At 40.4% G+C, this 17,047-nt stretch overlaps 1 pseudogene; it reads left to right on the top strand.

The window, feature by feature from the left end:
* The first annotated feature begins 8,732 nt into the window (after window positions 1-8,732).
* On the top strand, window positions 8,733-9,729 carry LOC102151921 (annotated as a pseudogene).
* The last annotated feature ends 7,318 nt before the right edge of the window (window positions 9,730-17,047 follow it).

The raw sequence follows: 17,047 nt of genomic DNA on the forward strand, positions 1-17,047 counted from the left end.
CCCCAGCAGGCCCGAGGCCGCTCAGCTCTCCGAGTCGCTCTGTGCGCCCGGGGGGTGCGGGGGACCGAGCTCAGCCTTCTGCAGGAGCGGCACGACCCTGACAGACTGCGGGGGAGCGCAACGCGACCGACCCGGCTCGGCGGAACCCTGGACCCCGAGGCCAAGGCGGGAAACCTGCAGCGGGTCACCCAGGACCTTCCAGCTCATTCTCGGGCCTCTGTATCACCCCCCCCCCCCCCACCGCCACTCGCCCACCAGGCTTCTGGGTGTGTTAGAACTGTGGCTGTCCACCTGGAGGCCTGTCGGGTGAAATCCCAACAGTGTCCGATTCAGGTTGGGAGCCCAGAATCTGCATTTCTAACCGAGTCCTAGAGGACACTGATGTTGCTGGTCCCGGTCACCAAACTCTGAGAATCACTGCGTTAGAAAAACATGACGCTCTCAGGTGAAACCCACCGCATGAATGTTCAAGAAATCTGCAGGCTTGGGAAAAACAGCCAGAAACTTGGAATGATTAATCAAAGGACATCATTAGAAGCTCACCTCTCCCCTTCATAAGTACTTTTAGGGTAAAACCAGAATTCCTTCTGCTCCTGCAAAACCCCTCTCGGCCCTTAATGGACCAGTTCAAATGTCACCTCCTCCCAGCTTTCCGTCACCGCCTTCCCTTCCAAATGTTTTACTACCCAGCATGTGTTCCAATTAACATCTCATTCCAACCAATAACAGGATTCCATTGATGCTTTTGTAGTTAGGACCACACAGATCTTAGTTCCCATTAGGCTGTAGCTTCCTGAGGACAGGGATGGCAACGTTTCTGTAGTTTCTGAATTTAAAGCAGTGCCTGGTATGGAGCAGCCCTTAAAGCATATTTGTTGAAGTCCTTCCATGAAGGACTGGGTTCTAATTATTGAGCTTTATGAAAGAACAAAGAAGGAAATGACACCAACTGTCCTATCTCTCTGCAAAGACATGGGAGCAGCACCCCAGGTAGAAGGGCAGTTCCCCCTCTTGATGCAGTGTTAATGGCTCTCCAGGATCGCAGCTCCACCATAAGGGCCCCCTAACTTCCCAGAGCAAGGGGCTCTCCTGGAAGAGAGGGATCGGGGAATCTGCTGAACATGCACTACCAATTGCAATAGCCTCAGTGATAAATGGGGTGATAATTTTTATTATTCTAGGGGCAGAGGGCAGGATTCCCCAAGATGAGCCACTTTGGCATCAGGATTATCCTAAGCTGAAGGCAATAGAGACCCTATGAGCTCAAGAGAAACGTTTGCCCCTTCCTAAACTAGGGGTCTTTCCCAGAATAAGAGTTACTAGCTGAGGTAAGTTTTATCTGAGTGTATGGCAGGGGTAATAGCCAATTACCAAACATCTGCTCTTCCCGATTGCCCTGTGAACTGCATTCCTTCCCTGTAAAGTCCCAGACCCCCCGCCCCCTTCTCCTTGGTTCAGGATGACATGTAGACCTCATTTTGCCTGACTCTCTTTGGAACTTCCATGCCTGTGTGGATTCTCCTTCTGTATATGATTGAATTTAGTTTTCTCCTGTTGACCTATCCCAAGTCAATCTGATTCTTAGTCTAGCTAGATAGACCTTGAGGGGACAAGAATTCCTGCTTCCTGACAATTGGCATCATCAGCAGGACACTTGAACTTACTGGATGCATCTCATCCCAGTACTGCTGCAGCTGAGAAGTCCTGGGATATCTGTCATACAGCCAGCGGAATATAAGATTATTTACCATGTCAGCCTCCCAGAATCTCTATGAGCCAAGTCCAATGGAACAAGAGTGGTGAGAGTCCTTTTTCTCTTTGTAAATTTAGATTAGCAAGAGAATTGGGTGTTATACTATATGTTGGCAAATTGTTTTCCTTTGTGTCTTTTATGTTGCTTGTCATCTGTGGCTAAGGGACAACTTAGAAGTTAAAGCTGCAAAATTCGTGGGTATGGGCTAAACATTTAAAAGCTGTTAGAGTGCTCACCAGCTCAAGAAGACTCCCGTGGTGAGATATGTTGGTCACAGAATGGGTTAGATTGACACTGGGATACCCACCAACTTCAAGAAAATTTCCATGCCATGAGGTACACTGTAAAGCAACACATATTCCCTGACGACATGGCATATCACTCCTAGGTATTAGTTTGGTTCCAAGAGATCCAAGGCTTAGATAAAGCTATTAGATTTTTTTGTTAGTCTTGTTCTATGTTCTGAGAGTGTGGTTTGTGACAGGTAAGAATTTTCTCTTTGGTTTCCACCATCTGGGTGAAGATGCACTTACCTGGGTGTACCTATTGAGGTGAATCTTGGTGGCCAGTAGAATAAAGGACCTGAGATATCTGTCATACAGCCAGTGGAATATAAGATTGTTTACCATGTCAGCCTCCCAGATCTATGATCCTTTATTCTACTGGCCACCAAGATTCACCTCAATAAGTATCTCTCTCTCTCTCTCTCTGACTGTTCCAGTTTTGGGGGATATTTATCATGAGAGGTTCTAGACCATAGGAACCTTTGTTGTCTCAGCTTTTGTTGCTTGGTAGTGCTGGAAAGTCTCATTCCAGAAGTATTTGTTCGGTGTCAGAGATTAGTGAATCTATGACTGGAGGCATCTCACATTTTCATGGGAGACCAGAAACCCTGTTTTCACTACACTATCCTTACTGCCTATGCAGCAAAGGCCTTTGTTTTTTTAGATTAATTTCAGGAGTAGGCTTTTGGATCATTAGGGCTACTACATCATCTATGCCCTCTCTGGATACTTGAGTCTTTGGGTAAGACATTAAAAGGCTTATTGGTTTGAGTCACTATTAATAGATCCTATTTGCCAATGGCTGGATGATGGATGATGGATCAATTAAATTACTCTCTCTCTCTATATATATATGTCTATATATATATATAGAGAGAGAGAGAGAGCATGTGAATGGTGGAGGGGGTCAGTTAGAGGGAGAGAGAAACTTAAGCAGGATCCATGCCCAATGTGGAGCCTGACTCAGGGCTCGCCCTCATAATCCTGAGATTATGACCTGAGCTGAAATCAAGAGTCAGACACCTAAGCCACTGAGCCACCTAGGTGTCCCTATATATATATTTTTTATAAAAAGCTCTTAATTGTCTTATTAGTATAACAGCTAGCCTTATAGTCTTATAACGGACTCCCTTGACAAGATAGAAGCGTAGAAATTAAACTTAAGACTCAAAAACAAGTGTCCACATCCAATGTTAATTCCTTTCTTAAAACCCAGCCTCGGAGCACCTGGGTAGCTCTTTTGGTTAAAATCTGACTTCAGGGCAGACCGGGTGGCTCAGCGGTTTAGTGTCGCCTTCAGCCCAGGGTGTGATCCTGGAGACCCAGGATCGAGTCCCACGTTGGGCTCCCTGCATGGAGCCTGCTCCCTCTGCTTGTGTCTCTGCCTCTCTCTCTCTCTGCATCTCTCTGTGTCTCTCATGGATAAATAAATAAAATCTTAAAAAAAAAAAAAAAAAAAAGATCTGACTTTAAGTCATGATCCCAGGGTCCTGGGATTGAGCTCCCTGTTGAGCTTCATGTCATGCTCCTTGCTCAGGGAGGAGTTTGCATGTCCCCCTGCTGCTTGTACACTCTCTCTCTCTCTTTCTCCCTCTCTCTCATAAATAAATAAATAAATAAATAAATAAATAAATAAATAAATAAATAAATAAATAAATAAATAAATAAATTTTTAAAAAATCCAGCTTAACCTGCTTCTTTTAACTTCCCTTTCCTTCAAATTTTACAGAGATTACTCTTGCCTAATCTCTAGGTTCTAAGTATATAGGTTACTCATGAAATGCTGAAAGCCAGAAAATATTTTAACCAAAGCATCCAAGACTGGCAATAAGGTTTGCTTTGCCCCTACCTTCCAGGGCTCTATAATCAGGTTCTGCCTGCTTTAGACATTCCTATACAATGTTACTTGCAGGTTTGACCCAGACCCCCAGCCCTACCCCACCACCACTGCAAAAAAATTTGTGTCCCTTGGGCAGCAGCAGGTCTTTTAAATTATAAAGCCATTTTACCTCATTTTCAAAAGATCCTACTGAATTTAGAAAGTAATCAGAAAGATTATTTGACTATATTCACAATCTTCCCTTCACTGAGGAAATAAATGATCCAAATTTCTCCTAGGCCCTCCTAGAAATGTCTGCAGGAAGACAATATTCAGGCATTAATAGAAGCCTGAATTATGTACCCAGAAAAAAAGGGTTTTATAAAAATGCTTTCTACAGATTTTACAAAGACATAAATCTTTTGGTTCCCATTTTAGTTAAAGTTCTCCTTGATATAAAGAGGCAAATTTAGTTAAAAGATGGGCCAATCCCTTGATATTCAAGCTGTCTGTAGGAACAACTATCCTTATTTTATGAACCTCTACAAAACTAGAAATACAACTCTAGAAACAAGTTAAAGGCCACCTACCTTTACCAATCTCCAAACCTTGCCTGTTCCCCTAGATATTATAAAAAATCAAGTCCTTGGAATAAAATTGTTCTGTACTTTAAATAAATTTTAGATAGCAATTACCCTGAAACTCTAGAAAAAAATTTTTTACATTCTTTCTCTGTTCCTTGGAATTATAAATCTTATCACATCTATGAAATGTTAACAGAGCCCACAATCTCCTGAGACCAAAAAAAAAAAAAAAGAAAAAAAAAGAGAGAGAGAGAGAGAGAGAGAAAGGTATTTAAAATTGGGCCTGTAATATCCTATTCACAAATATTACTAGAAACAAAAATTATGATTTTGTTTATATCTTATTTGTGTATATTATGTGTGCATGTCCATGTATGTGATACGTGTGAGATATCTTCTCTACCTCTGGATGGTATTGCTAAAATTAATTTGTAAAAGAACTTTATTTAGTTGGTTCAAAGGCACACATTTGTAAGGCTTGGACATTCTAAAACTCAGAAAGATAGAAACTAACCCAAATGTTTTTCAAGTTCACATGATCTGGGAAAATATTTGGTATTAAAGCTAATTTAAGATTGCTGGTTCGGGGCAGCCCCAGTGGCTCAGCGGTTTACCACCGCCTTGGGCCCCGGGGGGTGATCCTGGAGACCCAGGTTCAAGTCCCACATCGGGCTCCCTGCATGGAGCCTGCTTCTCCCTCTGCCTGTGTCTCTGCCTCCTCTCTCTCTCTGTGTGTGTGTGTGTGTGTGTGTCCCTCTCATGAATAAATAAAATCTTAAAAAAAAAGATTGCTGGTTCAATTAAAATAGACCTATCTTTAGAATTATCAGCAGTAAATATAAAACTTTTATTCTGCTTGTGTTTTCTAAAAGTTACATAAGTTCATGATATCTCTATGCAAAATTCATCAAAAAAAACAACCTTTGAATACTGATTGACTTTGTCTAATGCCTCGTGAAGTGTTGTGGACGGTCTAAGCATAATTAAGAACAAGTAAATTAAAATAGATATAAATAAGATAAAATAATGAATATATGTTTACTTTTATCTTATAAAGAAACTAAAGACAAATTTAGGTCTGTTAGTAAACATGTTTTATGCTTTATTGAAAGATTGTACTTCTGGGCCACCAGGTGGCTCAGTCAGTTGGGCATTTGACTCTTCATCTCTGCTCAGGTCTTAAAATCATGGTGGTGAGTTTGAGCCCCTCAATGGGCTCCATGCTGGGAGTGGAGCCTACTTAAAAAAAAAAAAAAGGATGGAAGGAAGGAAGGAAGGAAAGAAACTAAGATTGTACTATGAAAAACACTTTTCTAAAGATATGAAATATATTAATAAATTTGACAGTCTAAAGTATTCTTATGTAACAGGTTCACAACTGCTTATTAGTTTTCAGGAGCAATTAAGGTTGCTAAGCATTAAGAATTCTCTAAATACAGTAAAGACTACTAGAAATAATAAGGGAAACAACTATGTAAGAAAAGTAAGATACATGCTTTTGGTAAGAAAAAGTATAAAGAATAAAAATAAAAAATAAATTAAAAAAAGAATAAAAATATATATTTGTTGAAGGGAAAAAATAGTTTTGTCTAAAGTAAGGCTGGTTATTTAAAGAGGGAAATTTTAGGACAAAATCTAAATGTGTGAAAAAAAAGTTGTAGAAGATATATGGAAAAGAATCCTTGGAAAGAAATTTCATGTGTGCTCAGTACTGGCTAAGCCTAGAATAGTTTAAATGAGTAAATGAGTTTTAATATCAAAAGTACATTGGTGCAAAGTTTTTGTTTTCTCTTTGTTAAAAAGTACAAAGTTCTCTAGACCCATTGGCCTGGTCTTCTTAAGAAATTGTAAACAAAAATTTTTCTTTACTTTTTGTTTGCCTAAAAACAATGACTGTTTGCCAGATAATTTCCTATGTTTATCAACTCTATGATTTCTTAGGAAAATTAGTCCTAATGTTAAAGAAACTAAATTTTGTTCACAACTATGTGACTTTCTGCATTTACCTTTGAAATCTTTCCTTGTCACTTTGGTTAAATAGGTAATTATTGTTTCATAATGACCTATAATCCTATTTAATCAAATGTTCAAATCTTTTGATTTTTTTTACATACTTCCTAAAATCAAATTCTAAAATGAAGTCTGTTGACCACATCTAGCTGAAACTTTCTAGCGAGCTCCTGAGACATTCAAAAGAAATTTTTTTATGAGGAATTAAATTAATGAGGCTTATTTGCTGTGTTAAATTACATGGGAAACATTGTCAAATAAGTGATATTAAACTCTCTTACATAATATTTATATACATACATTTTTAAAATAAGTTTGTAAAAATTATGTGGAACACCTAGAAATCTGATGTCCAGATTTGTCATTATCTCAAAGTGCTAAATGTCACAAAAATAACCAAATTTCTATGTCAACTGCATTGTAATGAACTCTAATCAGATCTTTAACCATGGCGATTTTTAAGTATTTTATCATTTATAGACTTTTATATACTTTATTCAAATGCTTTTATAAAAGTTTCCTGCAAATGTGCTTCATCTTCAATGAGACTCATGAAAAGAAAACAAAACTGAATACATGATTCTGATGATCTTAGATGAAACTGAACTAGTTAAAAATTTCCAGAACTAGTAGAAAAACTGGATTCAATCAGAACAAATTGAATCAGAATTAATAACATGGAGGGGACCAAATACAATGAGGAAGATAACTGTATGTTTCATGACTTCTTATTTGAAACATTGTTGACATTTTTTAAACTGTTTTGTTTTTTCCAGATTTAAGAGAACTTTACCTCTTACGCTGACTTACAGCAATTTGATGAAATATACCTTTGTGAACAAATTGAAACATTTATCTTTTCTCCCTACCTGAACCCTCCAAAATTCAGAAACTCTCACTGAATATTCTTATGTTTTGGTGATACTGTATTTATTTAAGTCCAATAGGAATCTGTTCTCCTTATGACAGGATATAATTAGAAACATTGGTTATATTACCAAAGCTTTGACCGGAATGTCATATTTAGAGAGACATGCATGGACTCAGATGTGACCCAATAGCTTTAGGTAACTAACATTGACTTTGTGAAGCCAATAAAGCCTCTTGGAAATATCAGTCTAATACTTCGCTTACAGAGTTCCCAGCAGCCTTACCAGGTGAGTACAGAAGATTGCTTCCTGGCACACGCAAGAATCTCATGATATTAGGGGGAACCTGAGAAGAAAGGAATTCACCCAAATTCATAGGTATTGCAGACAAAGTCTCATAGCAAGTGTTTGGCTTGGCTTCTGGTCTCAAAAGACTAGTAACAGTTCAATATAGAGATCTAATGAAAAGTTCCAGCAAAGCAGGCCTTAAAGAGTCTATATGGTCAACCATTATTCTTGCTGCTCTTATGTAAATAATCAGGCCAAGATTTTTTTTTTTATATAAACTTACTTTATAAACAAATTAGTGTCAGTTTAGTTATTTTTGGTTAAAAAAAAGAGTGATAATGGAGAAAAATATGTTTCAATAACACATGCTTGTAGCTATTAGATTTTAATGTTATTTATTATAAGCTGGACTAGATCCTAATTTCTTTGTCTCCTCTCATGCCTGGCCACAACTCTCCAAACTAGCATTTTGATTTTTCTCCACCTTTCTGACTTGGAATCATTTGAGAACTAACACTGCCCTACAAACTAAATATAAACAACTTGATGTAAACTTCGTCAAGTTTGAGAAATTACTGCATCTCACGAATACAGAAGATGTGTGGTTGCTCAGCAGGCCAAAGAGCATTAGAGACATTTGAACTATGAACCAGGAGGGTCTGTCAGATGGCCACTACCTAAAGATGCCGTCACTCTACCTAAAGATACTTGAATCTGACATTTAAAAGTCTTCTCAACTGGCTATCCTCAGAATTCAGAAACTGGCTTAACACTTGAACTAATCATTAGCCATTGTTTTTCGCTTGTGTCCATAGCAATGCCTCTTACTTCATATCTGATTATTTGAACCATAGGCCTAACTTGGAGAATACACCTGAAATGAGTTTGACTGTTATTGTCAAGACGAACAGACTGGTTCAGTGAGATGAAACAACCTCCCAGCTCAAATTTTAACATGTGAAACCAGTTCCCTCAAAGGAGGGAACTGTAGAGGCCCTGGGCCAGAAGGCCCCAGGATGGGCTACTTTGGTATGAAGATTATTCCGAGCTGAATAATCAGCCCCTCCCTTAACTACCTAGAAGAATCTAAATTGAAAGACTGCTGTCTCTGAGCTCCCTGCTGCCATGAGCTTCCTTAAAAGTTTCCTGCAGCCTGGGTTGGCTGGGGGGCTTTAGCAGCAGCAATTGGGTCCTACAGTTATGCTGCACAGGCAGGACCTCTGCGCCAGCACCCTCTATATGCCCAAAGCTGCATGTCCTGGTTAGTCAGCTCTGGATGAGGGTTCTTAGTAGAATACTCCACCATGAGTTTGCATGCGGTATCCAGGGACCTAAATGCCTGTCCACAAGAGTATTTGTGTGTTAGGGTAAATGCCACATTTGGAGAAGATTTTTAGAAATCTGCTGCTGATGAAAAGGAAGACAGTGATGAGGGCCTTGAACCTATTGGTAAATTTAGATTTTTTCCTCACAATAAACCAGCACCGCGGGCAGCATTTACTGCAGTGTATGAATGCCAGGCTTTGCGTCCAGATCTGTGGACAAAGAATCAGATGACTATGATAAAGAAGTATAGAATGTAGAAGCACAGGAACAGGGGCAGGGGACATCCCTACATTTTATACATGAAGGATTATCCCATTTAACAATGGAAAGCCAAGCCACATTGGAGAGATGAGAAGGAAGGCTTTCTCCATCTGTGGGCGGCCAACATAACATGGCTGGAGTGTGGACAAAAGATACAGTAAGAGATAAAGAAGATTGGATGGAAGTGGATACTATATCAACAGTTGCCGGCAAGTTTGAAGATGCAGATGTTGATCACTGAAAATGATGTATGCCACTTTGGAATTCTTTAAAAGCAAAGGAGAGAATTTTGTGCCTCTTCAACTATGGAGTGGGTATTGATGAAAGTCTTTTTCCTTCTCCAAAAGGTATCTGAACCAGTTCTTTTTCTGAGAGAGACTATACTGAGACAAGTTGTAACCAGCAGAGTCTATGACCATTGTTTTGAAGATTAATTTTTATTATTTAATTTTTTTATATGATATCCACCCCCAACATGGTGCTCAAACTCAACCCTAGGATCAAGAGTCGCATGCTTTACCAACTGAGCCAACCAGGTGCCCTGTGGCCTTCATTTTAAAAGGCACATTAGCAGGACACCTGGGTGGCTCAGTCGGTTAAGTGTCTGCCTTCAGCTCAGCTCATGATTCCAGGGTCCTGGGATCGAGCCCTACACTGGGCTCTCTGCGCAGCAGGGAGCCTGCTTCTCCCTTTCTCTCTGCCTTCTCCTTATGTTCTCTGTCAAAAAAGTAAACAAAGCCTTTAAAAAAAAATTTAATGGTGCATTAACTTAACCAAGAATGTATTTGTAGTTTGCCATTTACCCCCCAAGACTTTCTGTGTATGAGTACCCTCTGAGTAGGCCTAGAACTCCTGCCTTTACTATATGCATCATCTTTAGTGGGCTGACGTGATGAGAGTGCACAGGTATTTAAAAGTATAGGTCACTGGTTGGAGAGGCGAGAGGCTCAGTCTAAAATATACCCCTTAAAATATAAAGGCCTAAGGATACCCTTTCCCTTTAAAAAGAAAGACAGAGATCCTGGCCTCTGCTCATTCTCCTCAGGGGTAAGATCTTTTTACTAACTTGAGACCCAGATTAATTCACTCGGGCATGTGTAGGGAACTTGCTGAGAACCATCCTAGCTACACAAACGACTACTAACACAGGTGCTTCCCACTAGCTTTTGCTCTTTCCACCATGTTTCACCAGTCTGTTTCATTATAACCTCTTAGATGATAGCCTTGAATTTCTAAACTCTTAGGTCAATTTCTGTAAAGAACTAGTGAAATTGAGATGAAGTCCTCAAAGTACTCAGATGATAAGTGTTTTGTCTTTGTAACAGTTTCACTAATAAATTTAGGGTTTCTATCAAAAAAATATAAATCCGGGGTTTTTTTTAGATTAAGAGTTATTACTGGAGATACATGTTATATGAATGACCCAACTGTATGCCAAGGCAAACATCTAATTACAGAATCTATGCTTGCCTTCTTCTTGTCCTGTGGATTGCCCCACACGCTGTTGAATCCCTAGGCCTCTATCCTATTTCTTAGCTTAGAGCGGCATGTCCCTCATTTTACCTTTCTGTCTTTGAATCTCTCATGTATGTAGGGTTCCTGTACATACAAAATTAAATTAGATTTCCTCTAGTCAATGTGTCTCCTGGCAATTTAATTCTTAAACCAGCCAGAAGAAGCTTCCTAGGGTAAAGGAAAAATTTTCCTTGCAAACAGTTTTGAAATCTCAGAGGTGACAGCAAGCCCTCTTGTGCAACCATAGACCCCAACAGTTAAAGCCAGAAATAGACAAGACTACTTAACTCCGGCACTAACCGAAACCCATTGTGCTTATTTCTCATTGCACTTTCTGAAGGCATTGAAGAAGACAATTTCCAACCACCAGACCAGAAAAGTCCTGATAGCAATGGAATGCCTAAAAGACTATACCCCACACATTCCCTTCCCTGCCCATGATCATGGACTGAACACATACCGAGCCCTATCCATGATCACTGAACTCTCTGCCTGCTGTCTTGCATGTACCCTCCCCAACCTTTTTTTTTTATAAGACCCTAGGTGTCCCTCTTGGTAGAGAGGTGAGTTGTTAAGGCTTGTGCCTACCATAGCTGCTGGCACCCGAAATAAACTTCTCCCTTTCTCTTTTCCAAACCCTCATCTCTAGTGGCTTCTCTTGTGTTAAATGTATCTGAATTTGTTCAGCAACAATGTTCACAGTCCCAGTCTGAAGCTGTGCTTTGGATTTGTCCAGCCCTCCCAGGATTCCCGATGGAGCAGTGAGCCCCCCCACCGCCAGCAGCAGGCCAGGGCTTCCCCACTCCTTTCCTGGCTTAGTGGCTATGATAGATAACCTGTAACAAAGGGGCAGTAGACACAGCAGTAGTGACAATGCAGCAGTGGGGCTCTGTTTGTTTACTCATTAAACAGCATCTGCCCGTTGAACCACACATTTTGAAAGTTTCCATCTTCCAAACAAATTGCTTTTATCATGTAATAAATTATTTACATTTCCATGTATTTCAGTTAAAGAATGCTAATGAGATTTTCTGATCTGCATAAATGTCACTTGGGTCATATATTATTTCACTGAAAGGCAAATACTTTCTTTTAGTTAGTAAATACAACTTTATCATAAAAGTCCAATATCTGTAGGAATTACTGAAAATGGGTGAAAGGCTTTTGTTTGTACCCTTGAGGAAACATCAGAATCCTAGGATCCTAGGATACCAGAACCACTGATCCAGGATTTGGAATAAATAGGAAATAGATTTATTTCAAAACTTAGAGGGAGAAGAGATTCTACTTAAACAATACGTGTTAAATAACTATGTGAAAACTATGAAATATTTTAAAACATGATCACTTAAGGAGAGACCTGCATGGAGTAGATTGCACTTTACATTTTATAAGATTAGCTTTACAAAGCTACAGTCTTTTGCACATAAACCTGCTCTTAATTGAGCAGGAGAATATGCCTGCACCAAGGCTTGTTGGAAAGAAACAGATCCAAAATGGAGTCATTTATGTTAAGCTGCACCAACACTTAATATCTAACTTAACTACAATTTCTGCCTCTCCCAGGAGTGGAATTTTAAACCAATCAGTCTAGAATTTTCTGATCAATGCTAGCAAGGTCACCTGAATGATAAGATCCCTTGCCACAACCCCTAAGATAAAGTAAGTTTTATTTAAATTCTAGTTAGTTAACATGTAGTGTAATATTGGTTTCACGAGTAGAATTTAGTGATTCATCACTTACATATAACAACCACTGTTTATCACAAGTGCCCTTTTTAAAGTCCATCACCCACTTAGCCCATCCCACCTACCTCCCTCCATCAACCCTCAGTTTGTTCTCTATAGTTAAAAGTCTTTTATGGCTTACCTTCCTCTTTTTTTTCTCCCACCTCCTCAAATTTTTGTTCTTTATCAGGCTTAAACTATGTATTTAAAGGTTTTGATAGAGGATCCAGATAACTGAGACAACAGGTTTCCAGGTGCATATGGCTCAATTGCAAGGCATTTTGGGGGGCCTTGGGTCTCAGTGGGGAACACTGTCAAAAGAGCCCTGATGGCATCCTGTTTGTCTGAGGTCACCTTGGAGTACCAGACCAAGTAGAAGGACAAAGTCTTTGCCCCTATAGCAAATACCTGTGCTTCACTGTGGAGTCACAACTGCCAGCAACCACATGCTAGACAGCTGGCAAGTACACCCGGTGCTTACAGTGGTCACTGCTCCTGAACTCCCAGGTGGGAGAAGGCAGGAGGCCAGCCATGGCTGGCTTCTTCGTTGCTGCCAGAGGAAGTAGTCATGCTGTTGATACCTTCAGAGATAGCATTACTTGTGAAGGGCAGAGCTGATGTCTACATGAGGCTCACAGGACACAATCTGGATCTTCATGTGAGAGTTGGGTGACCGCCACCAACTAGTCTCAGCAGTTCCCAGAAGTTTTCTTGCACTAAAATTGCAATAGGTGACTAATGTCAGTCTCCTGTGACCCTCTCAAGTGACCTCAGGGAGAAAACAAAAACAAAAACTGGAAAGCCAGTTAAGTGGAGGCATGCAGGCAATGGTTTTGAACAATCAGATATGATAGAAACATAACATTAAGATGACCTAGAGGTCATTCATGTGTCTGTATGGAAATCAGTAACCTTAATTTTTACAACCAAAGAAATTATACCTTGTGATGTGCAATTATATTTTGGAGGACTGTTTGTAAGCATGTATCTCACTTTATCTTTTGCATATAATCTCCTGTAAGCAAACAGACTTCAGAGCAGCTCTTCAGAGCAATCTGAAAGGCTCTCTCCCCAGCTACTGTCCTCAGTAAGACAATGAATAAAGAATTTACTAACCTAATTGAGGGTTGGCTTTCCCCCCCACACACTGGCACTTCCAAAGTAGACAAGGAAAGAAGTGAAACTTTTGCCTCACAGCTAATGTCAACAGTCTTTCTCTGGAAATGAAGAAGAAAAGTGTGCAGAACAAACTGAACCCACTCCATTCTTTATATGGTAAGTAAACCAGCTTCACAATAGAGAGAGCATAAGACATGAGGGAAATAAAATCTTGCCTTTTTCTGACATGGAGGCAGGAGGTGAAGGGAGGAAGCCGAAGGGTTCATAAGAGGCAGGACGACAGCATAGGCCAGAGTCAAGAGCACAGATTCTGCGGCCAGGCCAGCAGGACTCCTATACCAGCTCCACCTTTACCACAGGGCTGTGTGATTGTGGGTGAGTCATTCAACCTCTCTGTGCCTCACACTTCTTAGATGTGAATGATAGCAGTAGGTCTTCCTTATAGGTTGTTGCATTAAACCTCATCTAATTATAGACTAGTATTATTATATGTGTTAGATAAATTGGGGGGAGCTAAGGGAAAAGTTGTTGTCTTGATTTCATTGTATTGTCTTACTTTCTTGTCGTTGCGGGGGTGAGTTTTAGGGTCGATTTCTTCTTCCTTCCTTCTTTCTTTTCTTTTCTTTTCCTTTTCTTTTCTTTTTCTTTCTTTCTTCTTCTTTTCTTCTTTCTTCTTTCTTTCAGAGCAATAGAGAGAGAAAGCTCCTGTACATGAATGGAGAGGAGGGGCTGAGAGAGAGGGAGAGAGAGAATCCCAAGCAGGTTCTGCACTCAGTGTGGAACCTGACCCCAGTCAATACCATAACCCTGAGATCGTGACCTAAGTTGAAATCAAGAGTTGGATGCTCAACCAACTGAGCCACCCAGGCACCCTGGAAGAGGCATTTCTGTCTTGCTTCCTACATGGGACTCTAGAGGGAGTGTCTTAGGCTGATTTAACTAGACAATTTTTACCTAGGTAATTTTAACTAGGTGGAGCCATGTTGTAAGGCAGACAGAGAGGCTACTTTTTAACTTTCCTGGGTGACCTTGATACTTGATTGATACAAAAAGGACCCAGAAGTAGCTAAGAACTTCACCGGAAGTCTGGCCTGAGTGCTTCCCTGTGGCCAGGTCTCTATGCCAAGGATGTGGGGTTTGTAGCCATAGCTCAGAGGACTCTAGCTTACCAGTTAAAACAGAGGTGAGTCCAAAAGAGGCCAGATCATGAATTATAGCAGCTGCAGGCTTCATCTGGGAACACCAACAGGACAAGCGTTGGCACCACTGGAATCAAAAGAAGTAGAGGTACCATGACCTTTAGTAGTATCTGAAGGACAACCTGTAAGCCTCCCTGCCCCCAACCCCTTGCCTCCCAAAGGAGAAGCAGGGGAGAGGGAAGCATCTGAGACTCCGGGTACTTTAACCCAAAGGAAAGCCTAAATATTTACTAAAGAGGCTGTTTAATTTACAGAGTTTTTGTGCATTTACTCCAAATTAAACAAGTAATTTTGCCCACCAACACACTGGTGTGTATGTGGGGGAGTAGAAAGATATGCTGGTCTGCAAAGGCAAGCAGGTCAAATATAAACAAAACAAATAAGCTATGTTTTCTCTGCACAGCAGTGGGTAGTACCAGCTGATGACACTGATAACACAGGATGTGCAACATATTTGCCTTCTATTCCTCTCCTTCCCAATATCTTCATTGAATAATGAATGATCTAATTAGTGCCTGTGCACAAAGGCCTGATTCTGGGAGAAGAGGTCTACATCACACTTCAAGTCTCCTTGCCAGTGGTCCCAAAGGCTGAGGCAGCTGATGTCCCCAGGGCTCTGCTGGTCAGCGCAGAGAGTGGAATTTCTACAGTCCTGGTTAGCAGTCTGGGAGTAGGAAGGAAAGGGCCAGGTTCTCAGAGGAAGAGGAAGCAAAACACAGAAAAGGAACAATAACTTAAAAAACAAAAACAAAAAAAAGAGAGCTTGAGGAGCACCAGGGTAGCTCAGTTGGTTAAGTACTGGACCCTTGATTTAGGCTCAGGTCATGATCTCAGAGTCATGTTGGGCTTCATGCTCAGCTAGGAGTCTGCTGGAGATTCTCTCCCTCTGCCCCTTACCCCTGCCCATGCACTCATTAAAAAAAGAGAGAGTGTTTGGAAAAAGAAAGAACTAAGAGAAACCTGAAAAGAGAGAGAAAGGAAACATATGGAGATTCCTCAAAAAATTAAAAATAGAAGTACCATATATGATCCAATAATTAAACACTAATTTGAAAAAGATGTATGTACCCTATGTTCATTGCAGTGTTATTTACAACAGCCAAGATAGGGAAGCAACCTAAGTGTCCATCAAGAGAGGACTATAGATGGAATGAGCACTGGGTGTTATACTATATGTTGGCAAACTGAATTTAAATAAAATATTTATAAAAAATAAAGAAATATACATACACATATTATATATATAAAACATATATAATAAAATATTATACAGCCATAAAAAATAATGAGATCATGCCATTTGAGACAACATAGATAGACCTAGGGGATATTATGCTAAATGAAATAAGTCAGCTGAGAAAGACAAATACCATATGATTCCACTCATAAGTATAATCTTAAAAAAGGAATAAACAAAAAGCAAAATCAAACCTATAAATACAGAGAAGGAGCTGATGACTGCCAGAGAGGACAGGGGTGGGGGGATGGGCAAAATGGGTGAAGAAGAGCAGGCTACAGGCTTCCAGTTATGGAATGAGTAAGTCCCTGGAATAAGAAGCACAGCATAAGGAATATAGTCAACGATATTGTAATAGCAATGGAACAAGACAGATGGCAGCCACACTTGTGGTGAACATAGAATAATGTATGAACTTGTCAAATCACTACATCATACACCTACATCATACAACGTATGAACTTGTCAAATCACTACATCATACACCATATAACACTATGTCAACTCTACTCAAAAAAATAAGTGAAAAATGAAAGAGAGAGAGAGAACCCAAGAACATGGAGCTAACAAAAAGAAAACAAACAAACAAACAAAAAAACAGAAAGGTAGCAAGGAAAATAAAAGAATGCCGGAAATTTGGAATCAAAAAAGTAACTACAAAGCCAAGAAAGTCAGACAATGCAAAAGAACAGGGAGTGGAAAGAAGGCAGGGAGGAGGAGAGAGATGGAGGCATGAAAATGAAATGCTGGAGACACAGTGCAGGAAGGGAGCCCGGTACTGTCCGGGGGCTGAGGGTCCTGGGCACCAGGGAGGGGGAAAGGATGTGAGTGTGGGCAGGAGATCTGCCTGAAGACAGATGGGAGGATAGACGCGAGGATAGAGGACCCAGCAGCTTGGGTGGGCTGCTAAGGAAGGGAGCCAGCCCTCTCTACAGCCCGGTCCGGGGGAGCACCTTTCTTTTCTGAGGATAGAGCCAAAATAGCAAGGTCACCTGCTGCTGGGATGTCCCTTCACAGTCAGCAGCCTGACCTAGCCATCAACCCTTCTGATGGTG

The sequence above is a fragment of the Canis lupus genome, chromosome 1 (genome assembly GCF_011100685.1).
Source record: "Canis lupus familiaris isolate Mischka breed German Shepherd chromosome 1, alternate assembly UU_Cfam_GSD_1.0, whole genome shotgun sequence".
Classification (NCBI taxonomy): Eukaryota; Metazoa; Chordata; class Mammalia; order Carnivora; family Canidae; genus Canis; species Canis lupus.